This window comes from Babylonia areolata, chromosome 26 (assembly GCF_041734735.1).
Source record: "Babylonia areolata isolate BAREFJ2019XMU chromosome 26, ASM4173473v1, whole genome shotgun sequence".
NCBI classification, from domain to species: domain Eukaryota; kingdom Metazoa; phylum Mollusca; class Gastropoda; order Neogastropoda; family Buccinidae; genus Babylonia; species Babylonia areolata.
This window is the reverse complement of record NC_134901.1, coordinates 10,380,245-10,399,904: the sequence shown is the minus strand read 5'-3', so window position 1 is coordinate 10,399,904 and position 19,660 is coordinate 10,380,245. Positions and strand designations below refer to the sequence as shown.

General features: G+C 40.8%; 1 protein-coding gene across 2 annotated transcripts in view; it reads right to left on the bottom strand.

Moving 5' to 3' along the window:
* Window positions 1–16,715, bottom strand: part of LOC143300445 (CD109 antigen-like) — a 153,263-nt gene extending 136,548 nt beyond the window's left edge. The window contains exon 1 of one of the 2 annotated variants that reach the window (XM_076614109.1): window positions 16,639–16,715. The gene's annotated coding sequence lies outside the window, so the exon portion shown is untranslated. Of the gene's footprint in view, window positions 1–3,360; window positions 3,384–16,638 lie in introns of those variants that run through there. The other variant, XM_076614111.1, reaches the window with a different exon arrangement.
* Between the last annotated feature and the right edge of the window lie 2,945 nt (window positions 16,716–19,660).

Sequence of the window (19,660 nt, the reverse complement as noted above, 5' to 3'; positions counted from 1 at the left end):
CCCACCCTTTAATCAAGCTCTGTGACAGCCTGCACTGACCCCCCACACCCCACCCTTTAATCAAGCTCTGTGACGGCCTGTACTGACCCCCCACCCTTTAATCAAGCTCTGTGACGGCCTTTACTGACCCCCCACCCTTTAATCAAGGTCTGTGACGGCCTTTACTGACCCCCACCCACCCCCCACACCCACCCTTTAATCAAGGTCTGTGACAGCCTTTACTGACCCCTCACCCCCCAACCCCCACACGTTTAATAAACTCTGTGACGGCCTTTACTGACCCCCAACCCTTTAATCAAGGTCTGTGACAGCCTTTACAGGGGGTTATTCCAGGCCAGTTTACATGGACCTCACCCAGAGTTTATCTGATCTAGCCAGATTTTCCCCCTGGGGTAAAAACTATCCGGTGAGTATGACCGGTGAGTAAAAAAAAAAGCACTCAACCATGGAAAGGGGTGCAGGGTTTAACAATGCAAACTAGGTCACGGAACTGCCCGGTACCCGTACAATGTTATGTTGCTGTTTTGTTTTGTTTTTGTTTGTATGTTTGTTTGTTTTTTGTTTTTTTAGGGGGTGGGGGGCGAGGGAAGGGTGTGTGTGTGGGTGGGGTGAGGGGGAGGGGGGGGGGTTCATAATGTACTGTCAAAGGGGTTCAGGATGCATAATGTGTGACGTTTGTGGACAAGGGAAAGCAACTCCTGGCTGGTTGGATGACACAAGATTATGATTATCAGCTCTTGTTGCATGTGGCAAGAGAGAGACAGCATGCATGTGTATGTGTGTGTGTGTGTGTGTGAGTCAGTGTTTGGGTTTTTTTGTTGTTGATGTTTTGTTTTTGTTTTGTGTGTGTGTGTGTTTGTGTGTGTGTGTGGGTGTGAGTGAGTGAGCATATGCGTGTGTGCATGTGTGAGAGAGATATAGAGAGATAAAGTGTGTGTGTGTGTGTGTGTGTGTGTGTGTGTGTGTGTGTGTGTGTGTGTCAGTGTTTGGGTTTTTTTGTTGTTGATGTTTTGTTTTTGTTTTGTGTGTGTGTGTGTTTGTGTGTGTGTGTGGGTGTGAATGAGTGAGCATATGCGTGTGTGCATGTGTGAGAGAGATATAGAGAGATAAAGTGTGTGTGTGTGTGTGTGTGTGTGTGTGTGTGTGTGTGTGTCAGTGTTTGGGTTTTTTTGTTGTTGATGTTTTGTTTTTGTTTTGTGTGTGTGTGTGTGTTTGTGTGTGTGTGTGGGTGTGAGTGAGTGAGCATATGCGTGTGTGCATGTGTGAGAGAGATATAGAGAAATAAAGTGTGTGTGTGTATGTGTGTGTGTGTGTGTGTGTAAGTGTGTGCACACACCTCTAACTAATTTCAGCAGAGACATTTATGCTTATGTGGACAGCCTATATCTGGTGTTTATGCAGACAGTCTATTAAAAGTATCTACATAATACTTGAATGCCAGAGTTTAAAAGCATTCTTATTCAGAGTTTTCTTGATTATATTCTTGACAAATTTAAAAAGTTTTCTGATACTGCACAAGATTTACTGCACAGTCCAACTGAAAACCTGTAAGTTGTTTGGTACAAAGATGGTTTGATTCCCCCCCCCCCCCCCCCCCATTTTGCTCAAGTTCCTTTATCATTCTTCACTTTTAATTCTGAAAACAACTCAAACATAAGGACACACACACACACACACACACAGTGACACACGCGCGCGCGTGCACACAAAGTGCACGACACACACATGCATGCATGTGCACACACTCACGCACGCTTTTATGCACTACACACACACACACACACACACACACACACACACACACACACACACACATATACACACACACATTCCCGCTGTTTATAAATAAGCACAACAAAAAATACTCTGTCATGTGTTCAAAATACAGAGATACACACCACTTAAGAATCATTTCGTTAACTCATGTTCTGAATATCCCATGTGTTATATGCAAGACCATGTCTTTGCTATGTTTTATGGGTGTCCCTAAATCACAGTCAACTTAGAAAAAAAACACTGAAATCTCAACATTAATGGCTTTCTGATCCTCATGAAAATGAATACATACATACACTCACATATATACAGCTTACAGTCCTGGCTTCCTGGCGCGGCTAGCTGACAGCCATGAAAGATTCATTGCTCTGACACACACAACTTGGTGGGGAACAATGTGTCATTTTATTGTATGTTTACTGCTGGCCTTTCCGCCAATACTTCCTACACACACGACACACACACATGCGTGCTCGCATTCACACACACACATACACACATACTCACACACAAACACATACACACACACTGTGCACAAAAAATTAAGTCACACACACACACTGTGTAAATGAATTATGTCACACATACACACACACACACACATCTGTCCCTACCCCAAACAAACATTATTTTCACTTTCCAGTTCATTGCCCCCAACTTTTTTTTCACAACTCTCTCTCTCTCTCTCTCTCTCTCTCTCTCTCTCTCTCTCTCTCTCTCTCTCTCTCTCTTTCTCACACACACACACACACACACACACACACACACACACACACACACACACACACACCTGTCCCCAACCCAAACATTATTTTTGCTTTCCAGTTCAGTGTCCTCCTCTCTCTCTCTCTCTCTCTCTCTCTCTCTCTCTCTCTCTCTCTCACACACACACACACACAGATCCACAGTCTCTGCCCTCAACATGAGGACACACACTTCCCAAGACACATAAAGCTGTCCCCCTAGGCGTGATGACATAGTTATTAATGCCCCTCCCCCATCCAGCATAGAGGCCTTTGTCTTGTTGCCGGGGTCCCAACTTTGATATGTCTCCCTCCGGGGGTAAGAATTCTACCTGCTCAATGCATACAATCCTCACCCAACAGCCTGTCTCTCCTCCTCCACCACATGACATTTTGTCATTCCCTTTCTCTCTCTCTCTCTCTCCCTTGCGCTGTCTTTTTCTCTCTCTCTCTCTCTCTCTGTCTTTTCGTCTACGTGTCAACAACAAACACATGAATGAATGAAGGCGCTCATGGGTACATACATGCGCACACATGTACACCCACATCACACAGGCACCACATGCTCCACGTGCACACACTATGCTTGCGCTCATTCATGTACACACACGCATGCACCACACATGCACACATGCATGCACCACACACCCTCACACATACATACAATACATGAACGCACACACAATAAAAAAAATATATTAAAAAAATGTTGCCAAGAATAAATGGACATAATAAGTGTAAAACTCAGCAGGAACATGCATGTACACAATCTCACATGCACACCACACACACACACACACACACACACACACACACACCACAAACATGCAGTTTAACTCACTCAGTATGGCCAGTCCTCTCTTCTCCTCTACACAGACCCCTCGAATGTCCAGTGGGTGTCTGAATGACCCAACCTTTAGCTTCCGTCGTCAGAATTGTGGTATTCTTTGTCAACATTCACCTCTTCAGTATAAGAGCCTTCCACTTGCAATATTTTGATGGGGGTAATTGGGGTGAAACGCTGTTAACGTCGTCTCTTTCGCCGTTCGTATGGAGAGAGTTAAACCTTCCACTTCAGTCTTGTGTACCCACCCTTCCACATCCTGACTCCCTGACCCCCCCAGTCCTTCCTCCTCACCCCACCTGAGACACATGCCACAGTCAGATACTGTGTCCATGAAAAACACATAATGATAATGCCACACCTTACTCTGTAACATGTTCAATGATAATATCATTATAAAGTGCATCATTGTTTTACCTGTCTTTTTTATAAAAATTAAAAAAAAAATTTTCTTTCTTTGTTTTTAATCTTTTCCTTATAATAAAACAAAATAACAAGAGAGGCAAGGCCTTCAAGACTCACTTGTGATACATTTTTTTTAAAATCCAAGCTTTTTATGTACTGAGTATAATTTCAAAATGTAATGTTTAAGATGAGAAAGATCAGTTTAAAGCAAATTAAGTCCCCTAGCATTAATTACAGAGTAATTTCCCTTTTTTACTATCTGCACCAAAACGTTTGCAAAATAAATAAAACTTCCATGCTGAGCAAAAGAAGTTCCTGTTTGAACAGAAAATGATAATAATGACTGCTCTTGTTGTTGGGTCAGAATATCAGATCAAAGTGCCAAGTTTAAAGAATACAAAAAATATAAATATAACAGTAAATGCAGTTTACATATAATTAGGCTTCATTATTTATTTTTTTGTGCCCATCCCAGAGGTGCAATATTGTTTCAAACAAGATGACTGGAAAGAACTGAATTTTTCCTATTTTTATGCCAAATTTGGTGTCAACTGACAAAGTATTTGCAGAGAAAATGTCAATGTTAAAGTTTACCACGGACACACAGACACACGGACAGACACACGGACAGACACACACACACACACACACACACACACACACAGAGACAACCGAACACCGGGTTAAAACATACACTAACTTTGTTTACACAAGTGAGTCAAAAATTCATTACCATTCCGCAGCTCAAGGTCCTTGACATTTCCGCTTCAGCGGTCAAGGGATTAGTCACAGGACCCACCTGAGTACCTCCTGACAGAGACACACGTTCAGGGGGGTGTGCTGAGATTTGCCATCTCTAAGTCACTGGCCTTCACTGAGCGACTGAGAAGCAACACCCTTCATTACCCCACTAGTCACTTTAGTCTTGAACACACGCACAAACACACACTTCTCCAATTTGTGCAGACCCACCCACTGTTCAGCTAACTACCATGATCACTGGCGGGCATTATTAGCAGGCAGGACATACTGTCATGGTCTTTTTCTTCCGGGCCAAGAGTTTGAGTCAACTAGTTAGTTCGCTTGTTGTCCAACCTTCTCCGTGCCCAGTGCACAAGTTAAGGCCCGCTACCAGAGATCCCAACCACTTCCTGTCCTAGCTAGCTTCCCTCAGGTATACAGCTTGTAGTCTAGATGTAGAGCTCAACACTGCATACAGGCAAATCCACATACAATACACCACACCTGTTCAGCCGATGCCTGACCAGCAGCATAACCCAACGCGGTTATTCAGGCCTTGAGAAAGGAAAGAAAAGTGCATCAACACAGTTCTTCTCCATGTGCACTGTGCTTTGCAGGATCGCCTCAGTGCAAGTGCACTGTGGTCTTCAGACTACAGGAGAGAAATAGAAGAAGCAAAACACTCTGGCCGGTCTATCATGGGTGGCCCTATAACAGCAGCACAACAAGAGGCACCCACTAACTCTGCAAGTTACTGAAACATGCAAGTTCCCAACCCATGTCAAAGTGATGATGCTCTGCAGAGGCAGGTCAACCAAACAAGAAAAACAAGAGAGGCAAGGCCTTCAAGACTCACTTGTGATAAATTAAGTCCCCCAGCATTAATTACAGAGTAATTTCCCTTTTTTACTATCTGCACCAAAACGTTTGCAAAATAAATAAAAATTCTATGCTTAGCAAAAGAAGTTCCTCTTTGAACAAAAAATGATAATAATGACTGCTCTTGTTGTTGGGTCAGAATAAGAGGTCAAAGTGCCAAGTTTAGAGAATACAAAAAATATAACAGTAAATGCAGTTTGCATATAATTAGGCTTCTTTTTTTTCTTTTTTTTTTGTGCCCATCCCAGTGGTGCAATATTGTTTTAAACACGATGACTGGAAAGAACTGAATTTTTCCTATTTTTATGCCAAATTTGGTGTCAACTGACAAAGTATTTGCAGAGAAAATGTCAATGTTAAAGTTTACCACGGACACACACACACACACACACACACACACACACACACACACACACACACACACACAGAGACAACCGAACACCGGGTTAAAACATACTCACTTTGTTTACACAAGTGAGTCAACAAAACCACCTTAGCAAGGCATGCACACTAACTGAAACAAGAGTGGAAAACACTCATCAAGAATGATGGAAGTATGATAGTCAGTCATGTCCAACTAGGACCATCAGAACAGCAGTGGGGGCAACTGCTATCCAGACTATCTGGGCTAGAATTTGATTACAGTGATGAGTGTCTTGCCGAAGTTTCATCCCCAATCTCTAGGCCAAAAGGGTTTTAGTACAGTGAGCAATGGGACAGTCGCCAAAGGCCAACCAGCTCCCAAGGCTGCAGCACAAAAAGCCAAAGCAATCTTGCCTGTCAGTTTGAGAGTTGCAGTCCTTCACAAATTTCCATTGCATAGAGAAACCATTGAATCTTTTCATGTTTCACTACCCATTTCTAAGATGATGGGTAGTGAAATGTGAAAAGATTAAATATCAACTGCTTTGGGTGGAAGTTGTAAATTAAATAACTACTTTGTGTGGTGAAACATGTATACTTTACAGTATAGATTAGATATCAACTGCCTTGGGTGAAAGATGTAAATCAAATATCAGTGGAAGCTGTGAATTAAATAACTGCTCTGGGTGATTATCATGGGTGAAACATGTTCAGATCAAACATCAACTGCTTCAGGTAAAACATGTAAACACTAATCATTAACTGCATTCCAAAGTTGGAACCACATACTGATTCAATACCGCTTGCTTAGTGTCTTGAGACATTAATGTACAGAAGACAAAATTACCAACTGCTTTTGGTGACAGACTGTCCTTCTGAACTATCTCAGCACAATACCTGGGAAGGTGTCAATGATGTCAGCTTCTGCTGCGCCCATCCTCACCTCTCCCCGCGTCTTCTAATCCTAACAGCCACGTCCATGATCACTCTTCCTGGGTGGCCTCCACGAGAAACCACATGGTTGTTATGGCAACAACATCTCTTCTAAAGGCACCTCATTTTCTTCCCCCACAACCCCCCCCCCCCCCCCCACTCACTTCTCCAAATAGCCCCCGCCCCACCCCCAATTTTTTTTTTTTGTTGTTGTAGTTGTTTGTTTATTGATCTGATGATTGATAATCTCAAGTTAAAGGCCCATTCATTTTCATTATTATTATTATTATTTAGCTTAAAGCAGGGACAGGAATGTCAGGTAATCAGAACAGCATGTTCTCATTTCAAAGTTAATGGATTTTCTTTTTTTCTCTTTTTCTCTTTTTTTTTTTTAAACTGGAGAATTGTAAGAGGGTCTGATATTTGGTAGCTGGTTGGTTGGTTGCTTGCTTAGCTGATTGGCTAGTGGACTAGTTGGACAGCTGGTTGCATCTTATTAACTTTGTAAGGACTATAAGTTTTATTATTATTCTAAAGAAAAAAAAAGACAGCCTTTTATTTCTATGCTATTTCCAACATATATGTATGTATGTATGTACACACACACACACACACACACACACACACACATTCATGCAGTCATGCACACACACACACACACACACACACACACTTCCTATGATCAGATGAGCCAATGAAACTTCATGCATGCATGCAAGTGAAGGTAATGTACACACAAAATGCAATGCAATCCTCTCTCTCTCTCTCTCTCTCTCTCTCTCTCTCTCATTCTCCTTCTCCACTTCCACCCCCTCATCCCTCAAGTCTTTCTCTCGGTCTCCTCTCCACAACACTGCACCCCTCCAACACACACACACACCCCTCCATCCTCCATCCTCACCCACGATCATTAACTCACTCAGTACGGCCAGTCCTCTCTTCTCCTCTACACAGACCCCTCGGATGTCCAGTGGGTGTCTGAATGACCCAACCTTTAGCTTCCGTCGTCAGAACTGTGGTATTCTTTGTCAACATTCACTTCTTCAGTATAAGAGCCTTCTGCTTGCAATGTTTTGATGATGGTAATTGGGATGAAACGCTGTTAACGTGGTCTCTTTCGCCATTTGTATGGAGAGAGTTAAATGATGCTAATTAATGTTATCAGTGCAGCCCTTGCTTTATAGCCCTTTCTGTTCCCCAGCCTTTCCTTCTTGGCATCTTCAGGTAGCTCCCCCTAAATCTTTCTTAACTAGACACAGCCCCACCCACCCCCAACCCCACACCCCTTTTCCCCAGCTGTGCTCCTCTCCAGCAGCCCATAAAGACATACTACTCCAAACATTCCTCAGAGCCCTCAGACATGGCAGGAATCCACCTTTAGGTATCATACAGTCACACCTTTCAATGCTGATATGGAATGAACTCACAGTTCCAAGTGCTGGCTAATGGTTTTTCTCGCATCAAATAGTCACACCTTACTTGCACTTAGAACTTGATCTCTGACCGAGCATGGGGCACTATATAAGTACCCACATCAATGAATTGGATAGTTTTATATTCCTTGGCAGGAGTGTACATTCTCGTATCATAGAGTCACACCTTTCACTGAATGAAGTTCCATTTCCCTCTTAGTCCTTGTGGGTTTTCTTGCATCACAGTCACGCCTTTCAGCAGTTTCATTGCTGGAATCAACTCCCACTTCCCTCGCAGCACTTGTGGTTTTCCCACATCATTTAGTCACAACATTTCACTGCCGATACATAATTAACCCAGCACTTGTGGTTTTCTCACATCATTTAGTCACATTCCCTGCTGATACTGAATTAACCCAGCACTTGTGGTTTCCCCACATCATTTTGTCACAACATTCACTGCCGATACATAATTAACCCAGCACTTGTGTTTTCCCCACATCATTTAGTCACAACCTTCACTGCTGAAAAAGAATTAACTCCCACTTCCCACCTAACACTTGTCATTTTCTTTTCCTTTCCATCATTCAAAGTCATCTTTAGATGCTTCCTGTAAGTCAGCACCTCCTCTTTCTAGCAGAAAAGTCATCTTTTACTAGTCACACAGATGGTGCATCATCTTCCTGTGTCAAGCTTTCCCCCCACAGTGTTTAGGATTTGAGACATGGCATCATCTTTCTGTGTAAAAAAAACAACAACCTGTTTTGAAATGCAGTGCCTCAATAAAAAAAAAATAATTAATTAATAAATAAAATAAAAGACAGATAGACAGATAGGTAGGTACAGATCTCTTCGGGATTGTAGTACTGAAAAAAATATCAATTATCTAAATATAATTTCACAGTGACAGCTCAGTTGCATTTGCGGATAATGACAGCTCTCCAAATAAACTCTACAGGAGCTTAGTAAAACATTAATAACATTAAAGCAACTTTTTACAAACACACAAAATGCATACAGGCACAAAGACATTTCACTACTGGTGATTATCAACTACACACTACCCATAACAATCTGATATAAAATCTGATAAAATCGGAATACTAACGTTTTCCTACCTGCAAAAAAGACAGCTTTTTTTGTTTGTTTGCAACAGAAAAATCTTACGAGAACCAGAAAAAACAATGCTCCTCTCAATCAAAATGTATCTTCCTCAATAACAACCATATCAATCTGAATGTCTGAAATAATTCTGCTACTGGCAAAAAAAATAACTAAATAAACAAGAAACAATATTTGCAATAAGTATAAGATTTCACTGTCAAACACTAAACCTGTTATGAGTTTTGATATATTACATTTGAAGAAACAAAAAATCCCAAGGCCAGCACACTTCCCCCATCCCGACCCAGTAGAATGGAACAGAACTGCCTTTCTCAGTACTTCACTTGGAACTGGATTCTCCAGTTTAGTTTTAAAAGTCTCTCAAAAAACACTTCATCCATTCTGCCTACTATCTTATTAACTTCTTGAATTCTTCCTGGCTGTGGATGTGGGTGTGTGTGAGTGTGTGGGCATGTGTGTGTGTGTGTGTGTATGTGTGTCTGTGTCTGTGTGTGTGTGTGCACTTGATTCTGTATACCTGTCATACTTGAGTACATGTATACTTCTGTATGTATCACTTTCACTGTAAAACATCTCAAGCTGGGGGAAGAGGGATACGAGGAAGGAACTTAACTGAAGGTAGATAATCGCGTAAGAATGGATTTACAGGGCTTGCTCCATGTGTGTGTGTGTATGTGTGTGTGTGTGTCTGTGTCTGTGTGTCTATGTGTGTGTGTCTGTGTGTCTGGGTCTGTGTGTCTGTTTGTCTATGTGTGTCTGTGTGTGTGTGCATTTGATTGTGTATACCCCATTACCTGTCACACTTGAGTGCATGTATACACATACATGTATGTAACTTTAACTGCAAAACATCTCAAGCTTCCTGACTGGGAGGTGTGCAATACAGTCTGCATAACACTGATCCCAGATATTATCATTACTATCACTGATGATGATGATGATGATGATAATAACAATTACGATTTGTTTTCTATTATCATTACAATCATCATCCCTATCATTATCATCAACATCAACCCCAATTCACATAACAGTGACATACTTGTGTGTCAGGTGAGGTACTCAGATGTCTCAGAGGCCATGCTCTCTGATTGATGCTGGCTGTGTGATGCAGGGTCAGTTCATTCGTTAAACTGCATGACCATCCATTCCTCTTTCCGGCCAGTGTCACAATGTGGCACCACACATATCCATTTACCTGACACCTGGTGATGGCCTCTGACCCTGAACAGGGCCAGTCACTCTCTATTTCAAGGCTTGACCAGCACATTGACTTTTTTTTTTTTCTTTTTTCCAAAACAGATGTGGTATACTATAGCATTTCAGGATAAGTCTGCATGATTTAACACCTCAAAACTGAAACTGAAACTCTGTTTGAGAGTTGTATGATATTTACGCCCACTTCAAGATGTTTTGTCTGAACTATGTATTTGTAGCAGAAACAAATACCCCACATCCCACATCCTTTAACTTTACAAAATAACAAAACAACCGAAGATGCAAACTTTACAACCAATTTTTGACTCACTTGTCTGAAGATTAAATATTTGCAATTCTCTTTTTGCTGTCCATCTACAGAAGCTCTTAAAAACCTCTCCAAAAAGTTCAAACTTCTGCCACCAAACCCATCCCGATAGCACGTAGAGTCTGAGCATTACTCCTCTTTTTTTAAAGAATTACATCAGCTTCCTGTTGAACAGAAAGTAAAATACAAGTGTGAGAGGCAGGGGGGGGGGGGGGGGAGAGGGTGTGTGTGTGTGGGGGGGGGTGTATTTGTGGAGGTGTGTGTCTGACTGATGCAGTTCAGTAAAGCATTTGGTGATGTTTGAAAGCATTACTTAAATGAACTTTTTTTCTGTGTCTTTTCAAGCAACAAGGCACACACACACCCACACCCACAACGCATGCCATGTCAGATACACACCTCTATTTCAGAACTGACTGAATTGTATCTTTAAACAGCTGTCAACAAAGAATATAAGCAGCAACAGAAACACAAAAAAAACCCACAAAAAAATTTAAATAAAAAGTTACGAGGGCTTAAAATCAAGAAAGAGAGTTCAGGTTTTAAAGATTCTTCTGATTCTAACATTTTTGTGATTCTGAAGTTTCAAAAGAAAAAAAAAACTACTAGTGGGCAGAATATCAAAACGTGAATCATTTATTCAGTATATCAGTCCTTCACTCACAGTCGCATCATTTAAAACAAACTACAAAAGATTCCTTTAAAAAACAGTCTCTATGTGATCAACTTTTTAAGGCACAGTATATCTGTGTATTCTACGGATCAACGCCTATTTCTTCCATGTATGCCAATGTGTGTGTGTGTGTGTGTGTGTGTGTGTGTGTGTGCATGTGTGTATGTGTGTGTGTGTGTGTGTGTGTGTGTGTGTGTGCATGTGTGTGTGTGTGTGTGTGTGTGTGTCCTTTGTCAGGTGCAACACTGAACAGCACTTTGAGAGGTTTGAAATCGCTACTTAAATGTACTTTTACCCTATTATCATCATGCAAAGACTTCTAAATGTTCCCAGCTACATTTGCTGCAATGCTGGCTTCATTGTCAATTTACCACTAACTAAAAGAGTCTGCTGTTTAAATTGGACAATTTTGCTCCACTACTCCTCCATCTTTCTGCTGGATGTACCTGCGATTAATGTTGTTATTTTTTATGCCCATCATGATAAAAAAAAATTAAAAATTAATTTTTTTTTTTAATATATATATATAAGCTAGTATGACTTTCATATATATCTAAAAAAAAATTAAAAATAAAAAAAGCATCTTGATGTAGTGTATCCAAACTGCCACAGATATCCTCATCAATTTGTAAGTAGTATTCAAAATCAGAACTGGGTTCTGACCCAGACCAACTCCTGACCCCCATCCCACCCCCACAAACCCTTCCACACACAATAGCCCCCCTCTCCCTGCTCCACCCTCCTATAAACCATTCAAAAGGGAAAGTAATGTCATGCAATGTTGATGATGCAGGGACTTTTGACAGAACAAGCCTGGCTGGGTTTAGCTACCCACCCTCTCATCCCCCAATCCCCTTTCCTGACAAAATCATCCCAACTGAAATACTGAAATATGGATACTCCCCCTCAACCCCAAACCTTAACCCCTCCCACCCCTCAACCCCACTCCCCCATATGAAATGGCACCAGCAATCAGCAAAAAATTAATAATAAAAAAAGAAAAGGAAGAAGAAGAGAATCATGCCCCAGCTGCCATAGAATGCCCTGGGCAATAAAGCTTTGGTATTTACAGTGTGTCTGAAAATCTGGAATGCTTAAAAAATGAAATAAGTAAAATGTAGATAACATTAAAAACCCAATGAGCTGATATGGAAAGTGAGGCCAGCTGTTCAATCCCTTTTTTGATCTGCCAGATGGTGAAGTGTTGATCTTTCCTCTTTTAAATTTGTAATTTTATTTGACACGGTTGTTTTGTTGTTGTTGTTGTTTTTGTTTTGTTTTTTTGCAAGCTGCCTTCCTTGTTTCTTTGTTGGTTTGGGTTTTTTTCTTTGTTTCTTTTTTGATACTTTGGGAAATTGGGAACAAATAGGAGGAACAAATTGGGAGGAAATTGGGAACAAATAGGAGGAACAAATTGGGAACAAGTAGGAGGATGGACATGAAAGACTCATTTGAAAAGTTTTTAAGAAAAAGCTTTTTTTGTTTTTCCTGCTGCCTTTTTTTTTCTTGTAGTTTTTATTACTTACACATGTGCTGACTGACCTGCAAAAAGACAGGAGCAAGAAATTTCAACACAGTTGATTTTTTTTTTTCCCCCAAACAGCCTGAACTTGTAGTTTGTTTGGGTATATTGCTTTCTGGAAAGTAATGTTAATGAATGTTAAATAAAATCATAAAAACTAAATTTATTGAGGATGGAGACAGGGTAAAGAAAACGAGACAGAGAGAAATAAGAAAAGATGTTTTTGTTCCTTTTAACTATAATTTAACTTTTATTGCATTCAACTATCCAAAAAAAACTTTTTTAAAGGTACAAAGTGAGTTAGTTCTTCAGATGTACAAATCTGAATCTCACTGCTTTTTACATTCCTTCACAGTCTCTAACATAAATCCTTTAAACAAAAAACAAAAAAATCCTTTTCAAGCATAAATAATGCACTCTTTTCTATACCTGAAACCTGTAATCTATTTCTTTCACTTGTGTGTGTGTGTGTGTGTGTGTGTGTGCCTGTCTCCTTTGAGTCTAAAGTGTATTTTTTAATGCTCTTTGTGAGGTCTGAAGGCAGTATAAATATAAATGTACTACCATTATCATTATCAATATTAATATTGTGTGTATTTGATGCTACATCAATTGAAACTGAAAACAAAATCACTGTTGCTATAATGTTGATACCTCTTACTCAATCTAAATATGCTAAACACCCCAAAATGTGAAACAGTAACATCTCAAAAGTGCTAAATACAATATTATTCAAGTTCAGCATGAACAAAAATATCTAACACACTCAACTAGCCCTTGTATTTTGCACAAGCGTGTATCTGTACACAAATCACACAAACATGAGTGCACACTTTTGAGTGCATGCACGCACACACACACACACACACACACACACACACACAGTGAATTAACTTGGAAAAAGCATCAATGAGCAGACAGTTTTCATTATCCTACTTTCAGTACAGCCAGGGAAAAAGGTATACACATAAATAAATAATCATAATGATAATAATAAACCCTCACTCACAGAGACAAGTGAACATGAAAGAAACAGCCTGTCTACACAAAAGTACAAGAACAAACAGTCCTTTTTTTCTTAATTCTTAATTTTTTTTTTCCTTAATCAATGTGTAAGACCACAACAATTATTAAGTATTTTTTCACACAGGTATCTTTCAGACATTGCAGTATGTGATGATTTTGTCTGGCAACCAAAACCAAACCAGAATACCTAACTGTCAGTCATGATGCAAAGCAATGGCGTGGAAAATGGCATCAGTGAAGGCGACCATTCTGAATTCATGTCTGCATAATATGTGCGCAATAAAGCAAACAGAGGCAGTTCTTGTTTCCTGAGCATGTGATATATATCTCAATGAATTCATATAATTATTTTGTTACAACTTCAGCTGCACAGGTACAGATGGTGAGCTTTTTATTTCCTTTGTGGCTTTTTTCCTTTTTCTTTTTTTTCTTTTTTGGCTCTGGCAGTCTGGGAGAAAATATGTGCTGCATTAAAAAAAAAATTTTTTTAAATTTTAAAAAAAAAACCCAAACAATTATGACTTAAACATGTGACTGGAATCAGGTTCAAAATGGATAAAAGCTGACCCAACAACTACAGTCATGGCAACATAAATGACAAAGCATATGGTGCAAAAATTTGCAAAAAAAACTTGCTTTCAGTAAAAAGATTAAAAATTATGAAACTTTTTTTTCTTTTCTTTTTTATTATGTTGCTGTTGTTGTTGTCGTTTGGTGTTTGTTTTGTATTTTGTCACTGAAGCTGCAGCAAAACCCAGATCTGTGGGAAACAGAGCCGACACGCAAGCTGGGAGAAAACCCCATTGAAGAGGAAAAAAAAATCCAGAACTCAGCTTTCACACCAGCTTGCTTCCTCAACACCTGTCATTCTAAATTGAACCATTTAGTCTATGGCCTAAGCCAGTGTAATTCTGACACCCCTGCTAATGGCCAATGCACAGAGACTCTACCACTGGGGTGACTATTTTTGCCATCAAGTTGGCAGATTATTGAAAACAATTTGATCAAAACAGGTTTTTCAGCAAAGTTCTGTCTTGAAGTTGCTGAGAAAATGTCAGTATTTTAGTTTACCATGGACACACACACACACACAGTTCAGTTAGTTCAGTTATTGGGATGTTTCATGAGCCTTGCAACTTTTTAGTGTCCCAGTTTAAAGAAAACATCAATTGGAGTTGCCAGTGCATTTACTCAGGAGTAATAATAATAATTTTTATAATTCATTCATCACATCATATATGAATTTCAACTTGCTAATACTTTCTACTCGTTCAAGGAGATTTTTGAAAGTGTTAACACTGTAAGCCCTCTTAACATACAAATGTAGTGCATTCCAGTAAGGTGCAATTCTGTTGCTAAGACATTTTTTTTTTCGAATATCAGTCCATGAATACTTAATAAATAGTTTGTCGGTGGCATTCCTTGTTATGTCAGTGAAAGTTGTTTTTTTTTTCTAGAAAGGTCTCTTGGTCTAATTTATGAATACTATTATTTTGTATGTTTGTATCAAATCACCTCTAATTCTATGAAATTTTAAAGACGGCAAATCAAGTCATTTCCATCTTTCTTCATGTATTTTATTCTGCATTCCAGCAACAAACCTTGTTGCCCTTCTTTTAACTTTCTCAGTTTCAGTTTCAGTTTCTCAAGGAAGGGTCACTGCATTCGGACAAATCCATATATGCTACACCATATAATTATGCTAGGCAGATGCCTGACCAGCAGCATAACCCAACATGCTTAGCCAGGCCTTGAGTGCATGCTTCTATATTTGTGAACCAATCAAAGTGGATTTCTTCAACAGAATTTTGCCAGAGAACAACACTTTCATTGCCACTGGTTCTTTTTCAGTGCGCCAAGTGCATGCTGCACACAGGACCTCGGATGATCGTCTCATCATAATGACCAGACACTCAGCTCGATTTTCCAGTCAAGCTTGGGAGAAAGGGGGAGAGCAAGAATCGAACCCAAACCCTCACGGACTCTGTATTGGCAGATGAGCGTCTTAACCATTCTGCCACCTTCCTCTTTTCTCAACTGCAACAGATTGCTTTTTAAATAGCGGGTACCAAATAACATTTCCATATTCAAGGTGTAGTCTTACGAGTGTTCTAAATAATCTAACCAAAGTGTCACTGTCCAGTTAATATCATATGAGAATGCTCTTTTTTAAAATCCCGAGTACTCTGTTTGCCTTTAATAATACAAAATAGTGTGTCTATCAAATTTCAAATCATCGTCAATGGTAACTCCCAAGTCATACACACACACACACACATACACACAGAGGCCGTGTCACCACAGAATCTGTTCACACACGTCAATCAGCACGATTGATTTCTGATTCTCTTGTTCGACATTTCTGGTGTGACCCGTGATTCTGTCTATCTATGCGTCGTTCAAATAATTATTGTTCACACAATTCGGTCAACACTCGCTCATCGAACTGGCATGCATTCTTCAGACACACCGTGCGTTATCTCATGCACAATGCGCTTGCATCCATCCGTGCGACGTTCTGGCCGACATCCGTTCGAAATGTTTCGGCGCAACGGCAAATGCATGGGTATTACGGCTCGACCAGTTTTACAATCCATAAACACACTGCAAACTAGAATTAGTCTCTCAAACATATATATACGCATTGTCACACACACGCACACAGACCCACCTTTTCCTGTTCCAATGGATCAGCGTTGTTCGCTACAGTGTGCTACGCACTATTTATGTTCGGAAAGTTAAAGATAGATCTTGCAAGCCAGTGTTCCATTGGTTAACTCTCTTCTGGATTTCGACCAATCAATAAACGTGTTTGTATGCAGTGATTGACCCAGGATATTCATGATGAATGAGGATCGTGTTATGGTGATGCAGCATTGGAGGCCCGTTTTCTGTTTGTGACAACTTGACAAGGCTGAACTCTGTTGGGGCCTTCGTTAAAATCCTGCAAAAGCTCGACTGGACATAAACATAGTGAAACATTGATTTATCCAACAAATGAAAACTACTGAGCGGTTTCTGTTTCAGTTTCTCAAGGATAAAGCGTCAATCACTGCGTTCGGACAAAACCATACACGCTACACCACAGCTCTCTTGGCTTCTGCTTGGCAGATGTGGTGTAGCGTATATGGATTTGTTCGAATGCAGTCGGACGCCTCTTTGAGCTACTGATACTGATACTGCTCTACTGAGGCAGATGACCGACAGCAGCATAACCGAGAGAGAGCGTATCAGTATCTCAAGGAGGCGTCACTGTTTTCGGTCAAATCCACTCATATACACTACACCACATCTGCCAAGCAGATGCCTAACCAGCAGCGTAACCCAACGTGACGCGCTTGTCAGGCCTTGGGTGCACGCGTGCATGTTTGTGTACTTATCAGAGCTGATTTCTTCAGTCGACAGTCGGAAGTTTGCCGCCGCCACACTGAGAGACGGAGCTACATCACATGTTGACATGGAAACTTCAGTTTTGGTGTGCCTGAATGGTGTGCAATAAACGGCTACTGAGGACCTTCGCGGTTTATCGTCTCAACCGAATGACAAGACGCTCAGTCAGTTTTATTTTCCAATCAAACTGCTTGAGAGAAAGGGCGTCGGAGCCGGGAATCGAACCTGACCCTCACAGGCACGGACACTTTATACGTCATTATTGGCAGACAGTCGAATCCTCACTGACAAACACCATTCTGCCACCTCAGTTCCTCTGTGTGAGTCAGTAACTATAAATAATAATAATTTAAAAAACTGAGTGTGCATTCTGTCTGTCTCTCTGTCTCTGTCTCTCTTTTCTATTTTCTTTTTTTTTTTCTCAAGGCCTGACTAAGCGTCGTTGGGTTACGCCGGTTGCTGGTCAGGCATCTGCTTGGCAGATGCGTTGTAGTGTATAATGGATTTGAACGAAAGTAGTGACGCCCCCTTGAGATACTGATACTCTCTCTCTCTCTCCGGCTCTCTCTCCGTCTCTCTCTCTCTCTCTCTCTCTCTCTCTAAGAAAAAAGACACAACGGTAACCCCCTGTCACATGGACTTTAAGCTATAAAGAATTTATTTGTCTCCAAATCTGCCGTTATTCTTTTCTGTTCCGTTTTGCCTGTTTTGCATCACCTGGGCACAATTTTTGTTCTGATTTGTAGCCCTTATGTCACTAGAGCCGCATACAGCTAATATAACATGTATAAAATTTCAGTGTTCAGTCGTGTTTTCTCCGTCTCATCTTGGTAAATCGCTTTTCAAAAGAACGTTTACGCCAACTTGATGTTTTGTTGTTTGCTGTTGTGTTGTTTGTTGTTGTGTTATATGTTCATATTTCCTTTCAGGGGCCATGGCCAATACATGAATAAACCATGCATTAATCAACGATCCATACAGGTCCAAGTCTTCTCAATCACTCCTATGTCCCCTCCTCCTCTCCCTACATGTCCGGGATGAACCCCCACCCGCTTCCTTCCCCCCTCCCCCCCCCCCCCCCCCTCCCAGGCCACCGCAGCCCACCCCCCGGCCCAACTTCTGATTGGTCAGCTAGGGAGGATAAACACGATTCAGTTCCACATGAGTATCCCCTCTAAAGTATGTGATGTGGCCTGTAATGTAGGTAGGTATACAGTAGTTTGTTCTTTCCGATTGACATTTCATCGGAGGACACAGATCCTCTTTTGAGCGTGTGTGTGTGTGTGTGTGTGTGTCAGTGTTAGTGTTTGCTCGCACGTAGGTGCGTGATTCTGCGCGTGCGTACGTGTGTGTGTCTGTCTGTGTGTGTTTTCCTACTGAGTTTGATACTTTTCTTGTGCTGCATATATATATATATATATAATTGGCCGCGCAATAATTATCTTTATAACATATCTTTTCTTCTTTTTTCCTTTTTTTTTCTCGTGTGTGTTTCAATGTTGATGTTTTTTTCTTTTATGTCCCCAAGATGAGTGGAAACGAACGGCGTGTTAGCTGCTTAAATCATTTTCACAAACATTCGAAAATTTCCTATGTTTTTTGTTTTGTTATATTATTTCATTTTGATCCAGTCCCATTCAGTCCCTCCCCACTCCTGCTCTCCATTCTTCTCCTGGATGAACCCCCTGCCACCTCCTTCCCTCAACTTCCGATAGGGCAGGGGGGCGGGGGGGTTGCAATGATTTTGGGTTGGTTTGTTTTTGTTGTTGTTGTTCAGTTGTTTGTTGTTGTTGTCTTTATACGCTCTTGTTTTGCATGCGTCCTTGGGATGTGTGTAGGGGGAAAGGGGGTGACTGCTTATCTCATTTCCCTGAATAGACAAAAACTTTATTTCATAGTGGCCCACCCCCACTTCCTCCACCTCCCACACTCGCACTTCCTTTCCATCCTACTCCCGGATGACTCCCGAACTTCTGATTGGTCAGGGGAGGATGTCCGTGATTTAGTCCTATGGGCCTCCCCTCGAGGTGTTGCTGATGTGATGTAACCTATAACGTATAGCAATTTGTTTTTCCTGACTGACATTCCTTTTGGGAAAACACGGTGCCCCCCCGCACCCCCCCCCCCCCCTCTCTCTCTCTCTCTCTCTCTCTCTGTCTCTCTCTCGTAAAAAAGCACGCCTCGAAAATAAAGAATTTTGTCTTGTCTTGCCTTTGGCTGATAGCGTTTTAATTTCAGAAACGGTTGTAAGATTGCAGACTCAAATAGATGAATATATATATATATATATATATATATATATA